The sequence below is a fragment of the Tupaia chinensis genome, unplaced genomic scaffold (genome assembly GCF_000334495.1).
Source record: "Tupaia chinensis unplaced genomic scaffold, TupChi_1.0 Scaffold000290_1, whole genome shotgun sequence".
NCBI classification, from domain to species: domain Eukaryota; kingdom Metazoa; phylum Chordata; class Mammalia; order Scandentia; family Tupaiidae; genus Tupaia; species Tupaia belangeri.
The window spans coordinates 7,240,362-7,257,004 of NW_006159775.1; positions in this window are offsets into that span (position 1 = coordinate 7,240,362).

Below are 16,643 nucleotides of genomic sequence, written 5' to 3' on the forward strand. Positions count from 1 at the left end.
CACCACCTACAAGAGATACTCAGTAAGATTACCCTCCCCCCAAAAAAGGTCAAATTATCTAAATAAATAAATACATAAGTCAGACAAGAATCTCATATCAGGCAAAACCATCCTTCAAAAGTGACAGAGAAAGTAAGACATTCTGAAGTGAACAAAAGTGAGAAAAATTTTTATCACAAGACCTGCCCTGCAGGGAATGCTAAAGGGAATACTGCAGGGCGAAGACAAAAGGGACACTAGACAGTAATTTGAAGCCACATGAAGAAATTGTAATCTCAGTAAAGGTAAATATGGAGACAATATAAAAGTGAGTATTGGACCAGCTGATGACATGGTGGTTAAGCAGCTAGATCCCACATGGCCACTGTGAAGTTCAAGTCCTGGACACAGTGACTTGAAAAATATACCTGGTGCACATGCATGCATGCCCAAAATCCCAAAAGGAAGGAGAAATGGAAAAGGAGTTGAGTTGGGAACAACCCCCAAGAAGGTGCTTTGTCATTTTCCCTCTCTGTTTCTCTGGAGAGAAGGGAAGCTCTGAAATACCTTTGGGTAATTCTTTTATTATAATAACAAGTATTAACAGACTCTTGCCTAATCTTAGCAAAAGTTTCCTTGGCCCCATTCTTGGTGTTTTGTACTCAAAAGACTTCCTCATCTTTTTGACATGGTCAGGCTGAAAAGTTTTTAAGTCTTCAAGTTCCACTTCTCTTCTGATTTTTAGTTCTATTTTTAATTTATTTCTCTCTTATGGCATTTAATCAAAAGCATTTAAGAAAAGCTCAGTAATGTCTTCCACTCTGTGGAAGTTCTCTTTTCCACAAAATATCAGGACCTAGACACCATTCAGTTCAGTTCTTTACCACTTAAAACAAGAACTGTCTTTCCTCAGGCCAGCAGGTAGCATGGAGGTTAAGGTGGCTAGATGCCACATGGCCAACTCTGCGGTTTGAGCTCCAGACTTGGCAGCTTGAAAATCACTCTGGGTACATGTGCATGCATGCCCAAAGTCTCTAGAGAAAAATGAAAAGAAGGGATTGCAGGATGGCCTTGACTCCTGTGGAGTGATTTCTTACATTTCGCCTCCCCTTCTGTCTCTCTTTGCCAAATGCATGTGCCCCTACTGGAAAAAAACTTTAAAAAAATAAAAGAATTGTCTTTCCTTAATTTGTGAAACCATGTTCTTTATTTCCACCTAAAACCACATCAAAAAAAACTTTACTATCCATACTTCCAACAACATTCTGTGTACAAAATCTCAGGTAATCTCTAACAAAATTCAAATGTTTTTTATTCTATCTTCTGAAGTCCCACCAGTTTTGGTTTATGACCCATTCTTGGCAATATAGACATTTTCTAGCTATTCTTCCAACTTTTTTTTTAGCCTCTGCCTATCACTCATATCCCAAGGTGCTTTTATATTTTTAGATTTTTTTTTACACTAGCACTCCACTTCTTATATCATTTTTTTTTCTAAATTTGTTTTGGCTACTCTAAAAGAATACTTTATACTGGGTAACCTATAAAACAACACAAATTTATTGCTCACACTTCTGAAGTCTTAGTAGTCTAAAGATGAAGTACCAGCAATGTAGGTGTCCATTGAAGACTATTTCTGTTTCAAATATGGTACCTCCTTGCTATGTCCTCACATGGCAGAAAGGAGTGAGAGAACTCATACAAGCCTCTATCATAGGAAATCTATGCCTTCATCTAGGCGATTATGGTGTTCCTAGAAGTCAGATGAGGAAGTCTAGTAAATTCTTATGAAATCTCTTAGCACAAAAATTCTAGATCAAATGAACAAAAGTGTAACTTGGATCATAAAAGCAGAGTCAACGCTCCTCAATGAATTCTCTAACTTGAGCTGTTACACAAACCAAAAACATTAAATGAAGGGAGGTCAACTTCCCTTAAAGAAAGAACCTGACACAGTGCCCAAAATGTATGTTGATATTTCTCCCAGTCTTCCCTCAGGGGACCAATGGCCTTTTCTAAAGGTAAATATGAAATGTCAAAAGTGGTGTGATCAGAACTTTTGAAGACTACTGGACCCTCTCTCTGAACTGACAATTTCAGAAGGCATAAAGCATCATTATACTCCACCAATCAGAGCAGAGAGTTATGGAGGTCAGGTGGTTAATGAAGTTAACTCGGTTCTACCTCACAGTGAGACCCATGGGTCTTTGAACTCATCCTGTGGTTATTTCCTCAGTTTCAGAATACATAATTAGAATAGACATGCTCAATAGTCAGCAGAATATTCACGCTGATGCCTTGACCTGTAGAATGAAAATGAGTATGATGGAAAAAGCTAGCATGACTACACTGGAACTGCCTATACCAAGGAAAATATTAAACCAAAAGGAATAATGTATTCTGAAGGGAATGTTATCATGTAACATAAAAGTATTGCCTTTATGTTATGGTATTTAGCTATGGTTAATTTCACATCATAGTATTTAAATTATGAAATATCAAGAAAGATAAATATCACTCAAGTGTTTACCTCCTTCATAAGGAAGGAGAGTTGGTTTTCTATTGTACTCAGGATGGAGTTATGATCTTGTTATTGTCCTTATTTAGAGATTAAATATAGGTTAGAGAGAAGCAGGTGCCAAATTCACAAGGAGTGGTATGTGATGGATAATTTTATGCATCAATTTGATTGGGCCATGGAGTACCCTGTTATTTGTTTAAACATTATTCTGAATGTGTCTATTAGGGAGTTTCTGGATGAAATTAACATTTGAATTGGAATACTAACTAAAGCAAATTGCAATCCCCAAAGTGAGTGAGTCCCATGTAATCTGCTGAAGGCCAGAATAGAATGAAAAGGCTCAGTAAGGGAGAATTTGTCCTATTTCTGCCTATCTTCCAGATGGAACATCAATACTCCCTGACATCAGACTTAAACTCCTACTGGAACTTACAACATCATCTCTCCTTCTGGTCAATCTTTGAGACCCAGACTGGAATTATATCATTGATTTTCCAGATTTTCAAGCTTACTAACTACAGATCATGAAACTTCTCAGCCTCCATAATTACATTAGTCTGTTTCTAATAAAAAGTCTAGATAGATAGATAAATATGCATACAATAATAGACACAGAAATACAGGTACCTATAGATCTGTCTGTATCCATTTTTCTCTACAGATTTTAACAGATATAAAGTAATATATCTACATATTTATCTATATCCATATCTATTTATATCTATCTGTTAATCAGTTCTGCTTCTCTGACTTATACTGACAAAGACAGTCCCTCCACATTTAAGACAAAAAAATTTTTTTAGAAAATATTTTAGGCAATTTTTAAAATGGCATAAAAATACACAACCATGAACATGTTTTTTTCTGAAATGATGAGCCCTATTTGAACAGTCAAAAATACAACTTTACAGAAACAAACTAAAAAAAAAAAAACACTGACATGAAAAACTCAATGGTTGAGAAAATGAAATATAAGATAGCTAAAGAAAAGTTAATAGCTTAGAAAGAGGTACCAAATAAAATCTGTCAAAGTGTACCCCAGGAAGATGAGCTAAAAGATGTAAAAACAATGCAGTTAAAAAGTATGAATAATTAAGTTAAAACTTTTATTTCAGGTTAATGAGAGTCACAGAGAATACATAGAGGGAATGGGAAGGTGATACCGTATTTAGCCAAACCAATGATATATCTTCAGGAGGAGTAAACATAATGTTTGTGAAGCAGGATAAAACAGCATATTCTCACATAGACATATTGAAGAAAAACTGAAGAAAGAATAGGAAACTCAAAGAAAGATTATCTATGAATAAGTGACAATTAGATAGCACAATTCAAATAACAAAAGAGAAAGTCACAAATTAGCCATGTAATATCTTCAAAATTTGGGCAGAACATGACAGCCAAATTTAAATGATCTACATTAAAAAGTCATCTTTCAAGAACAAAGGCAAAATAAACACATATTCCTTCTACAACTGCATTTGTTGTCTTGAAACTTATGCTAAAAAATTATTCCCCAGATAAACTTTTGGAAAAAAGAATTACTTCCTAAAAATCTAAAATGGAAGGAGGAATAGTGAAATGTATTTTTATGTAGTTTATTTATGCAAAATATTAACAAGGACAATATCTAATTTGTAAGATAAAGAAAGGGACCAAAAGGGCCAGTAGATGGCATGGTGGTTATGTGGACTCTCACATGGCCCACTGCTATTCGAGACCTGGACTCAGTGCCTTTAAAATCACTCTGGGCACATGTGCGTGCATGCCCAAGGTCCCAGGGGAAGAAAAGGCAAGAATGGATTGTGATATGGTCATTCTCCTGGAGGGCAATTTCTCACTTTTCCTCTCATTGTCTCTGTCTCTCTGATGAGTGCACATGCCCTAAAGCAAAACCCCTCAAAAACAAACAAAAAAAAAAAAAAGAAAGAAAGAAAGAAAGAAAAGACAAATGAACGTATAAAAATTTGAGGGAATAGAGACACGAAAATCAGAAGTGAAGTGTGTTAATATAGATTAGAAGGTCTTAAACTATTTCTTAGGAGAAGCTTCAGATATAAACCTCATAGATCATCTTACATAACCACTGTGCTGTGAAGACAGTCCTAGATTCAGTTTTAAAACTGAAAAGGAACCTAAATGCCTAATGTGTTCTTACTCAACCTTCAAATTTTATGAATCATAAAAAATGAAAATGATTTACTCAAATTCACACAACAAAGAATTTAGGCTATGAAGAATGAAATATTCTTGTGCCTGCTAAGAAGCTAATTGTGCTCTATGTCTCTCTCTGTCTCTCTGGCAAGTGCACGCACAGTACAGCAAAAATCTCTCTCTCTAAAAAAAATAGAAAATAGAATAAAAAGATTTGCTCAATTAAATTCCACTAAATTAAACTGTCATATTTCTTTCTTTTATCACTGTATACATTATGAGGTCGTGTAGAAGTGGCAAACTAATGCTCTTTCCCGGCACTGTAGTGTGTATTTTATTTTGTCTCTGTACAACACAATGAATCAGAAAATTGAACAAAATGTCAGGACCAGCAGTTAGCGTAATGGCTATGTTGCTGGACTCCCATGTGGTTGACCACAGTTGGACTCCTGGACCCAGTGGCTTGAACTCACGCCAAGCGAGTGTGCGTATGTGATCCAAGATCCCAATAGGAGAATGAAGGAGAAGGGATCATGGCATGGCCATCCTCCCTGGGGAGTGATTTCTCACTTTCTGCCTCTCTGCCTTTCTGTCTTTCTGACAAGCACACACGCCCTATAACAAAAACCTCTCAAAAAAAAAATTGAACAAAAGTTCTTACTTCAAAGCTAATTATTTTTTCTATATGCACTCTTTCAATACTTCCTGCTGCCTATAATAAATTACATGATACTGATTCAAATCATTCATTAATTTTTATTGCTTATGGTTAGTTAGAGTGGTACAATTCAATGCCAGAGAGAACTACTTTTACTTTAAAAACACTATTGTAGTTTATATATTTAAAACTATAAGTCTCTTATTTCTCATGAGAAACAAAAATCTTAATATGCCCCCAAATCTATCTTACACATTATTTACTAGATTAAATCATCCAATTGCAAAAGATCCACAAATTTTATTCTGAAGTGTTTATACACACACACACACACACACACACACACACACAGAGGAGAGAAAGAAACAGGGGCTGAGATAAACCATTTGGTATTAAGTGACTCAAATATGCTTAAAGAAATGCAAAATATTTATCCAGCCATGTTAAAACCAGATGACTAAAGAACAGTTTTAATAATTCAGGTCACACTTTAGAACAGGAAAACAAACTGGGGATAGTAAGCCCAACACCAATTTTCTGGCCCATTTGATTATAAAAGACTGAGACATTAAACTGTGCGAACTAGAGAAAAGCTGACAGTACCTTAATTAAATTGATACTAGTAGTGACACTCTGATAGTGTACTTGTCAGGGTATAAATTCTTATAATGTCAAATAAAAGTGACAAACTTCCCCAAGGACCTAGTGTTAGTTCTTCTAGAGGGGATTAGTTTATACAAATTAATCATAGGGTATTTCATTTAAATTACTGAGAGTCAAAGAGAATGTGGGCTAAGCTAAACCATTGATCTCACCTGTAGCATAGTCAGAAGAAAAAAAAGAATTCTGAAATACAGCAAAAACCTCTCAAAAAAAAAATTGAACAAAAGTTCTTACTTCAAAGCTAATTATTTTTTCTATATGCACTCTTTCAATACTTCCTGCTGCCTATAATAAATTACATGATACTGATTCAAATCATTCATTAATTTTTATTGCTTATGGTTAGTTAGAGTGGTACAATTCAATGCCAGAGAGAACTACTTTTACTTTAAAAACACTATTGTAGTTTATATATTTAAAACTATAAGTCTCTTATTTCTCATGAGAAACAAAAATCTTAATATGCCCCCAAATCTATCTTACACATTATTTACTAGATTAAATCATCCAATTGCAAAAGATCCACAAATTTTATTCTGAAGTGTTTATACACACACACACACACACACACACACACACACAGAGGAGAGAAAGAAACAGGGGCTGAGATAAACCATTTGGTATTAAGTGACTCAAATATGCTTAAAGAAATGCAAAATATTTATCCAGCCATGTTAAAACCAGATGACTAAAGAACAGTTTTAATAATTCAGGTCACACTTTAGAACAGGAAAACAAACTGGGGATAGTAAGCCCAACACCAATTTTCTGGCCCATTTGATTATAAAAGACTGAGACATTAAACTGTGCGAACTAGAGAAAAGCTGACAGTACCTTAATTAAATTGATACTAGTAGTGACACTCTGATAGTGTACTTGTCAGGGTATAAATTCTTATAATGTCAAATAAAAGTGACAAACTTCCCCAAGGACCTAGTGTTAGTTCTTCTAGAGGGGATTAGTTTATACAAATTAATCATAGGGTATTTCATTTAAATTACTGAGAGTCAAAGAGAATGTGGGCTAAGCTAAACCATTGATCTCACCTGTAGCATAGTCAGAAGAAAAAAAAGAATTCTGAAAGTTTTAACTGTGAAACATTGGCCAGAGATATAATTCTTTTGTAAAAATTTTTATGATTTTTAATGGCTTAAATATGATGTAAGAAACCTTTAGAGATAACACAATAAGTAACTATCGTAATGAATTGTTTATAAATTATTTTAAAATACAGAATGCGGTGGTGTCATTTGTATCCCACCACAAGCTATAACTTGTAACTTAAGCATTATAATTTTGAAACAAAATTTCAATTTTATCTTCCACTTCTCTGTGAATTGAGGTCCAGCCTTGCCCAAGCAGAAATTGTGTCAACCATAATCCTGAGTGCTCCTGAGTTACCAGGAAAGTGATTCTTATAAAAATAAGTGTTACTGTAACACTTGTCCACCACTGCTGACAACATATGATGGCTCTGCTGGGGGTGTGAAGAGAGTAATCACCAGAATGACAGAGAGAGAGAATTAGTCACTGTCAGACAGTCAGGCTTTCAGATTCCAGCAACTTACATGAAACGAATCTGACAGTTTTGATGATGCATCCCGTGTTGGGAAGCTTGACTCCGAGCTAATATGCTCATATCCTCAATAGAGGTGATAGGGTCAGGGATGTCCTGAGGGTTGGCTTAGCTATAGTTTGGCAACAGGTTTTTAGACCTGAATGATGTAAAATATCAAATATTTGTACAGCAAAAAAGGCTCTCTGTGATGATTTAAGAAGACATTCGGCTCCACCTGGTCTTAAACATGACCATTAGATCTGGCTATAATGGAGTAATGGACACCGTTTGGTATACCTTCCTAACTTCATTTCAGTTAGTGTCCCTCAAAGACTTGGTGATAAGACTTACTAGTGGGCAGAAGCCTTAACAGCAAGCAATCTTTACTAGAGGTTGTTGTTGTTGTTGTTTTCTTCTTCTATTAGAGAATTATCTACTAAACTCCCTCCCAGACCTCAGGGCACATAAGAAAGAGGAGAAAAAAGTAAATTGAGACATTGAAAAACATCACAAATCCAATTCAGTCAAGTCAGTTTTTCTACAGAGGTCCCCTGGTTCACTGAGAAACCACATTCTGTTTTACCATGTAAATGTCTGCTCCTCTCTTTTTCTCTCCATATTTCTGGCAAAGAAAAACCAAGGGAATGTTTAATAATTTTACAAACTAGCCCTAGATTATGAGCCATGGATTGTGTATAGAGTAATAGTAGAGTTCTAAGCCCAAGTAGGGAGTTTATCAGATCCTCTTTATAATTCATGTGGCAAAGCTTTTGAGAATATTTATTCTTTCTGAGGTTTATACTAACATTTTTTAGAAGTATATACGAATGTGCAGAAGATAAGAGAGGTTTTCAAAAGGGTTAATGGCAACTACAAATTGTGAAAAAAATTATGCTTGGATTTCATAATGTTTTCCAGCAAAACAAATACTTTCATTCTTCTTTTCAACAAAGTTTCTGAAATCCTCTCAAGTGTCTTACTCTCAATGGCTCCTGCCTTATGTTTGTTTGTTTGTTTGTTTTGCCAGAAGGCACTTGTGTTCACCAGAGAAAGACAGAAAGAGCAGGGAGAGAGGAAAGTACCCGCCACACACCATATCAGACTGCAACCCCTTCTCCCCATATGTCCCTCTTGTTGGGATTGTGGGCATCCATGCACATACGCTGCATATGTTTCTCAAACTACTCGGGCTAGGACTTGAACTGCATGATCTACCAGGTAGAATCTGGGTGCCACAGAGCCAGATATATTTGTCTTCCATTAGTTTTCTTTTTTCTTTTTTTTTTTTTTTTTTGGAGAGCTTTTTGCTATAGGGTGCGTGCACTTGCCAGAAAGAAAGAGAGACAGAGAGACAGAAAGCGAGAAATCGCTCCCCAGGGAGAATGACCATGCCGCAATCCCTTCTCCTCCATTCTCCTCTCGATATCTTGGGCATGCATATGCACCCAGCGTGATTTTAGGCCACCAGGTACAGGACTCGAACTGCAGTTGACTACATGGGAGTCCAGAGATATAGCCATTATGTTAACTGCTGGTCCCCATGTCTTCCATTAGTTTTAAACAATTCTAGGGCCAGAGGAGCTACTAAATAAATGGTATATATACTTAAAATGATATTTTTAAAGAAAGAAAATGTATTTATGTTGATTTCACAATGTAAAAATAACATCGGATCTCTATCACCACACTCTTTGCTCTTAGTTTAGAGATAACCAAAATCATTGAATTTAGGCATCTCTCTTCAGTTACCTGCTCTTTTCCTTATCATTTCTCTGTATCTTCACCATCACTCTCTTCTCTCTTATCTTAGGAAGCATCCTTTTATTTTATTATTATAGAGACTTTTGCTATAGAGCATGTGTGCTGTCAAGAGAGACAGAAAGTGGGAACCAGCAGTTAGCGTAATGGCTATGTCGCTGGACTCCCACGTAGTTGAACACGGTTTGCGTCCCGGACCCGGTGGCTTAAAACTCACGCCGGGTGCGTGTACATGCGTGCCCAAAATCCCGAGAGGAGAATGGAGGAGAGACCATCCACTCTGGGGGGTGATTTCTCGCTTTCTATCGCTATGTCTCTCTCTGTCTGTCTGGTGAGCGCACATGCCCTATAGCAAAAACCTCTCCAAGAAAAAAAAAAAAAATAGAGACAGAAAGCAAGAAACCACACCCCAAAGTGAATAGCCACACTACAATTTCTTTTTCATTCTCCTCTAGGGATTTTGGGCAGCATGAGTGCCCAGCATGAGTTTTAAGCCACCAGTTCTGGGACTCAAACCATGGTAAACCATGTGGGAGTCCAATAATGTAGCCATAATGCCATCTGATGGTCTCAACATCCCTTTATTATTAAGGTTAACTCTTCCACTTACAGCTTTGTTTCTCAAGCCTGATTAAGATAATATCCTAGTAATTTTGTATTTATATCATTTTTAATTTTCCCTTTTCTGGTGTGTCCTCCCGTGGTCTGTAATTATGTCTTCTTCTCCTATAAAATTAAGACCTAACGAACAAACAACAATGCTTCTTCTCTTTCATTTATTCTTCCCTACTATTACATTTAAAACTCTCTACTCTCTTTCTCACATATTACCCCATCATGAAGTCCTATCAAAATATATCCCAAAGTAAACTATTTCTTATCATCTCCATGGCTACTACCCTAGTCTGAGTGACATGTGCCTTTCTTCTGATTGTTCAGAACAGGCTCAAGGCTCAAGGGCCAGATGGTAGCATAGCGGTAACACAACACTCACAAGGCCGACCTATGTGAAAATGGTCCGAGTTTACATCTTGGAGACCTCCCTGAGTATGCGGGTTGTGGGTGTGCCTAAAAGGCAGGGCTGGCTGAGGCCTGGGGTAGATCTTAGTGCAAAGACTCGATAGGAGGTTCTTCTTCTCTCTGTATCTGTCTTTCTTTCCTCTGCTCATGGGAGAAAATTTTTTTTTTTTAAGTTACTGTAATCTCCCTGTTCTTGACCTCTCTTTCTAATACCTCTATTCTCCATTTAACAGTCAGTTCTTCTTTTAAAAGAAATTAGTTTCACCCTATGCTCAGAAACCCTAATGGGTTTTCCTCTCATTAGAGACTAAAAACAATCCTTAACACAGCACGAACTTGCCCCCTGCCACCCCTCTAACTTCATCCCCTACTTCTCTACCTAGATTACACCTCACCATGCTGCCCTCCCCTTTCTCAGCATGCCACACTGGAACTTTACTAAACTCTTCCTGTCTATACACCATCTTTAAGTTTCCTCTGCCTTTGCCCTCAGACATCCACATTTCTTATTCCATCTCCTTCAGGTCTGTGCTCAGATTCCACAATAGGAGAGAGGTCTTCTTTAACATCTCTCGATCCCTTTAAACTTGCTTCTGTTTTGTTTATAACGTATGCTGTCTCTTAATACGCCTACCTGTTTATAGTCCCCCATGAGATTATGAATCAATGTAAACAGGTTTTGTTTATTGCTCCCAGTGGTAGGTTCTCAAAAATATTTGCTTAATAATTAAATGAATCCCTTGAAATGTACTCTCACTTTACACACACTCTTAATGACAAGTGACAAGTCAGTTTCTGCCCAGAAAACAAAATTATCTGGGGGTGGAGGGGAGCCACTTTATGTAAATTCATTTTAAAATAGAAAATACTGTTTATTTATTTATTTTTTGGTACATACACATGATGCCAAAATATTTGTTTTTGTGGTTGTCTCATGTATTGACTAATAAACCAAGAGCACTGTTCTTATTTATTCTTTCTGTATACTTTGTCCTTAGCAATTAAAACTATTTCGATGAAAGGATTAGATTGTAGGCAACTTACTCAAGCTGGGAACTTCAAAAGGAACAACATCCAATGTAAAACCTAGTAGGCACAAAACAATTTTATCAGAAGAAACTCCTGTAAAGGAATAAGATAGCATATTTTGGTTATTTCTTGGAGACATTACTAATCCACTTCAAGCCTACGTTTATATAATAATGTGCATATTTGCATTTGTATGAGAAGGAGTATCTTTAATGGAGAGAGAAAATGGTAATTATTTTTGTTTTGAGGCAGACAGAGCCACCTAATAGGACTACAGTTTGGAAATGTTGATATGAGGAGAATTAGTCTCCTTAACCACTTGAGGTTGGTGGCCATTACTTGAGCTTGTGTGACCCTGGGAAAGGTTTCCTGGGGCCATTTTGTATCTGTAAGATGAAAGTAGCACCACCAATCTGAGTTCTTAGCATGTAAAAGATGCTCAGTAACTTATGTCGCCCTCTAATTTTTCATGTAATGGTTGTATATCAGCTTTGTGCCCACAATGAAATCTTTATTATATGTTTCCTTTACCTTAAAATTTATATAAGTTATTTACATAAAATTCATTGTATATATTAATTTTATAAACTTTAGTATATAATAAAATTAAAATGAGGTTCTACTCAGGATTAACATAAAAAGCACAAGAACACATGGTCCCTGCTGGGGAGCAGTGCAAAGACAGATAAGTCTTGATCGTGACTTTCAAAAAGTATAGCAGGGCATTTAAGGAAAAGGAGTAAATAAAGATCAAGTATTTTTGAAACTATTCTAGGCATGGAGTAAATAAGATGGAACACCCTTATGGCAGTTACATGCCCGTTAAGGAGACAGACATATTAAAAAGTAGTCGATTATTTGAAGAAAAATAAAGCCATGTTGAGGCAGAAGGCAAAGGGGAAGTGCTATTTTTAGGTAAGATAACCAGAGAAGGGCCCTGGTTTCTAGGTCAGAATGGGACAAAAAAAAAAAAGAAAACATATTTTAGATCGCCAATGTCTCTGCAGTTTTGCACTAAGTGATGTTTTCTTTTTAGATTTTTTTTAAATTTATGTATTCATTCTTTGATTTTAATTTGATGAGAGAGCTAAAGAGAGAGAAAGTGAAAAAGCAAGTCACCAGGTCAGGAACTTGAACCGTGATTGGCCATGTGGGAGTGTCCAGTACCTTAATTGCCATCCCGCCTTCTGGTTCCATCTTTTTAGATATTTTTAATTACCACTTTTCAGAAGACCATGACCCACAGGAATAAACAAAAAACATTGGGGGCCACGGTATGCAGTGAGAAAGAGAGTGGCACCACCCAAAATGTTCACTACTTTCCAGGTCACATTTATACTATACTTTTACCAGGTACACCCTAAAGTTAGCTTTTCCTACGGTAATCGCTTGTCATATAGTTTCTATTTGGACATTTTCTGAGAGAAAGGACTCAGGAAGAGAAACTAATGCATTAAAAATCCATTAAAAGACATGAAAAAGGTAAAGCTCAAAATAGAAAATAATTTTTAAAGCATAAATAATAAAAAAAATTGTATTGAGGGGTTATCTTGAGAAATTAAACGGAATTAGTTTGAATTATATCATATTTTAATATTTGGAATTATAATATCAACTACACTCCTGTGTCTTAAAAGCAAACCCACAAACAAATCAATTGTAATCTTTGCAAAACAAAATGTATCATTATATTTACATTGTGTGCAGTATCTCATACACTTTAACATGCATCGAATACATTTTTTAATTGTCAAAGGATGCAAGTGCTCACCAGAGTGAAAAAGCAAGTCACCAGGTCAGGAACTTGAACCGTGATTGGCCATGTGGGAGTGTCCAGTACCTTAATTGCCATCCCGCCTTCTGGTTCCATCTTTTTAGATATTTTTAATTACCACTTTTCAGAAGACCATGACCCACAGGAATAAACAAAAAACATTGGGGGCCACGGTATGCAGTGAGAAAGAGAGTGGCACCACCCAAAATGTTCACTACTTTCCAGGTCACATTTATACTATACTTTTACCAGGTACACCCTAAAGTTAGCTTTTCCTACGGTAATCGCTTGTCATATAGTTTCTATTTGGACATTTTCTGAGAGAAAGGACTCAGGAAGAGAAACTAATGCATTAAAAATCCATTAAAAGACATGAAAAAGGTAAAGCTCAAAATAGAAAATAATTTTTAAAGCATAAATAATAAAAAAAATTGTATTGAGGGGTTATCTTGAGAAATTAAACGGAATTAGTTTGAATTATATCATATTTTAATATTTGGAATTATAATATCAACTACACTCCTGTGTCTTAAAAGCAAACCCACAAACAAATCAATTGTAATCTTTGCAAAACAAAATGTATCATTATATTTACATTGTGTGCAGTATCTCATACACTTTAACATGCATCGAATACATTTTTTAATTGTCAAAGGATGCAAGTGCTCACCAGAGAGAATGAGAGAAAAAGACAGAGAAAGAGAGAGAAAGCATCCGCCAATGGGAAGTGGTCACCTCATTGTCCTTTTTCCTCCATTTCCCTTTCCCATGAGGATTCTGGGAAAGCACACACATATCCCTGGCTTATTTTTCAAGCTTAGGGGATCAGTTTTCAAACTGTAATCAGCCATGTAGGATCCTTTAACCACTGAGTTTGGGATCAGCCAAAGTGACTTTTCACAGACCCAAAGAAGTGACGTTTTATCAATTTTCAAAAGAGTTTTTTAGTTATCTTACGTGTTATTCATTCATTTTGAAACTTTTTATTGATTTCTTTTCTTTCAGTAGTAACAGATACAATTGTCAAATTCTCAGTAATCAATTAACCAGAATATGGTGCAAAGACTACTCCAAATTTGCCAAAAGTCATACAGAATCCTTTAAAATAATTTTTTTTACTATGCCATATTTAGTACTGTATTTACAAAACAAGCATATTTGTAACACCAATAGAGATTTTAACACTATTAGGAAAAATATGTCCTAAACATGTGTTAAGTGGCAAGGAATATTTGAGAGATTTCTTCATTAATAAATGCTCTTATGTTAAAATAACTTCTGTTTGAAGAATTCTCTGACTTTTGTTATTTTTTGTAAAACGTTCTGTTTGCAGGGATTCAGGAAAGTAATAGTCCTGTATCACTTGATGACAGGGATCTGTTCTGAGAAATGCATCGTTAATGCAATTTCATTGTTGTGCAAACATTGCAGAGTGTACTTATACAAATCCAGATGGCACAGCCTGCTATACACCTAGGCTGTATGCTATAGCCTATATACACTTAATGAGACCACCATCATACATGTGTTAGTTATTGACTGTAGCATCATTATGCAGTGCATGATTGCACTTTAATGTACAGCAATCTTTTTATAAAAATAGTTCAGCTGAGCTTGGAAAATAGGGTTGGATATTTTAACTCTGAGTCTAAGCTCTATCCTCTTTACTAATGATGACATTTTCCAATAATAGACAAAGTTGTCATCTGATTAACCCTGGCAAGAGAGGGCCCTCAAACTGTTTTTGTGTCCTGAATGAATGATTTTCTGTCAATGTAACTAGTATCATGCCCACAAGGACCATAAAATATGCTCGCAATAACCATACAATGATATGTTATTTCATTCAGCTGACCCAACTGGTAGATGCTTTCTGAAGTGAATGAGTAGATCACAGATAAGAAAAACAAAACAATAAAATAAAAAGAGTCTCGGTGGCAGTTATATCTAAGTAATGAGTGATAGACTCACATCAAGGTGTGAAGAACTCAAGTATTCCAGAAACAGGTGTGTACATGTAGATGCAAAGTAGTAATATTCAAAATAAAAACACGTAAGTGTAAAGGATAGGGAAGAAAACAAAGTGTTTTTCCTACTCTCTCCTCTCATGTTCAACACACTTCTGATACCAGATATGTAGGAATTGTTCTCCTATGCACCGAGAAATTCTCCAGATGACAGTAGCTGCTATCCTGTAATTGAATTCTGACACTATCTTTTTGACTGTTGAGGGCTCATAGGTTGAGGGGACAGTCCCACAAGACCCTACACTTTGGATGTTAGTGGCAAGAAGCAGATTATTACCTAGACTTCTGACCCACACACTGTAAATCAAGTTTCCCATGACTCCTTCTTAGGTTTGATTAGTTTGCTAGAGCAGCTCACAGAACTTATGGAAACAACTTTACTGACTTATTATAAAAGTATGATGAAGATACAGATGGACAGCCAGATGAAGAAGATGTATAGGGAACAGCATGTGGAAAGCGACCCAGAGCTTCTACGCCCTCTCCCGGTGTGATACCTTTCAGGTGTTTTCAGCTATCCAGAGACTCTTCAAACTGTCTTTCTGGGTATTTATGAAAGCATCATTACAAGGTATTATTTAATAAATCATTGGCCATTAATAAACAACTCAACTTTCAGTCCCCCACTTCTCCCCAGAGGTCAGGGGATGGTTGGAGAAGGAAATTAAAAGTTTCAACCTTCTGATCACATGGATAGTTTCCCTGGCAAGCAGTTGCCATTTTGAGACTATCCAGGAGCTCCTAGGCATCATTCCCTTCAATAGAACAAAAGACACACCTATCATGTAAGAAATTCCAAAAGGTTCTGTGTCAAGAACTAGGATCAACAATCGTATCAGAATAATCATTTCTCCTATGCCTCCTATCTATAAGGATTTTAGAAACTGTATGAGGTGAGGCTGGCAGGTGACCTGGTGCTGAGGGTTAAAGACACTGGACTCCCACATGACCAAACAAAGTTCAAGTATTGGGGCCAGCAGGTGGTGTGGCGGTTAAGGCACTGGACTCTCACATGGCTAACCATGGTTTGAGTCCTGGACCTGGCGGCTTGCTTTCTCCCTTTCCCTTTCTCTCTCACTCTGTCTCTCTGGTCAAATAATAATAATAATAATAATAATAATAATAGTAATAACAAATAAAATTAAAGAAATAATTTTTAAAAATTATAAAAAAAAACAAAACAAAAACCAAAGTTTAAGTACTGGACCTGGAAGCTTGTGTTCTCATTTTCCCTCTCACTCAAGCTCTCTCATAAATAAAATAATTCTTACCAAAAATTGTATGAGTAAAGAGGTGAATCAGAGATCAAAGGGGTTGTTGGAAAAGTCATGACTTTTTTTTCTGTTTTACTTTTTTTTTTGGAGAAGTTTTTGCTATAGGGCGTGTGTGCTCACCAGAAAGACTGAGAGATAGAGACAGAAAGCGAGAAATCACCCCCCAGGGGGGATGGTCACGCCGCAATCCCTTCTCCTCCATTCTCCTCTCAGGATCCTGGGCACACA